The following is a 1,432-nucleotide window of genomic DNA, read 5'->3' on the forward strand; positions in this document are numbered from 1 at the left end:
CGTACCCAACTGCGCCTTGTTCTGTTGTTCTGGAATTAAAGGGTGAGCGCTTTGGAGAGCCACTGCAACGGATGGCGGAAACGTCTCTGTTCTCACGAGAGTTTCCCTTCACGAAGAACAATGCTCAGGCTGGCAGCGATGTTCCCCTTGCCTACTTAATCATTATTTGGTTCTTGCTTTGGATCAGGGCAGGGTCAGGGAAGCCCTGCAATGTCCAGCGGCGCGAAGCACGGTGTGAATTTACTTTGTTAATGAAGTTGGTGGATAATTCATATGGATTTAGGGATAATTCAGCTGTGAGCTCTAGCTTGGTAACATTTACTTCGGGTTTTTGCTTTTGTTTTTCTGGTTTACGAATCCGAATGCCGATATAGCCGACAAAAGAAATACAAAACACACATTAGAGATTGTTATCGCGCGAAATAGCATAATGATCTCACGAAATAGCTCCAGTAACATTACTTCGTGAAACAGGTTTAGGGAAACAGATTTACTGAAACAGATTCAGTGAAACGGCTTTAGTGAACCAGCTTTAGTAACATGATTTACGGAGATCTCACAAGCTTGATCTGGTGTATGGGGAACCGTCTTCAGGGCACAGCCGAGCCCATAAATTTTAATACAACTGTTATGACTGTCACCTCAGAACTCCGAACCAGCGACTCGCAGCACCACCGTTGAAATACATGTTACTGTGTCCATGTATTACTTCACTTACGACTGTCTTATGCTTTCCTGTGACATTGTAATATATAACAGAAGTTTTGCAATTTTCTTTTTAACTTGGATAAGTTACTTGAGGAAAGAGCTTAGTCTATAGCTTATAATTAGAGAAAATTTTCTATATATAGTGTTCCCCGAGGTACTGACCCTCTTCTCAACGAAATAGACCATAAATCACCCAGGTTCTATTGCATAATGGGGGGAAATATGTCTTGCTGTACCGGACCAAGATAAGGGTGCTACATAGGGTATTGTTTGACTTGAAGTAGAAAGTGGGTTAACGTAGATTCGAAAGGTATAGAAGGTATTTATCGATTCTGACAGAATGACATGTCGACGAAAAAGATAGATATGCAGCCAAAAGAGAAAGGAAAAAATCGATTAGTCGTCTAAAATTTTAGATCCGGTAAAGGAATGAAAAGAAGGAAAATGAAACGAAATTCCCAGACACACCGCGCACAGCCTCCATTGTTATGCATGAGGTGGTTTTCATCGTCCATTACCATTAAAATGAGTTCGTTTCTGCTGGTGATTTGGAAATGCTTTGGGTCATGGAGGAGAAAATCGAGCCTCATGATAAAAATACATATTAAAGGTTTTACTCATCCAATATCTATTGCAGAAGACGAAATTACTGTACCACTAAGAATAACTAAAGTAACATGCAGTGAAACTAATAATAACAACCACGATGGTAAAAAAAAATCAG

The sequence above is a fragment of the Penaeus monodon genome, chromosome 31 (assembly GCF_015228065.2).
Source record: "Penaeus monodon isolate SGIC_2016 chromosome 31, NSTDA_Pmon_1, whole genome shotgun sequence".
In the NCBI taxonomy this organism is placed as follows: domain Eukaryota; kingdom Metazoa; phylum Arthropoda; class Malacostraca; order Decapoda; family Penaeidae; genus Penaeus; species Penaeus monodon.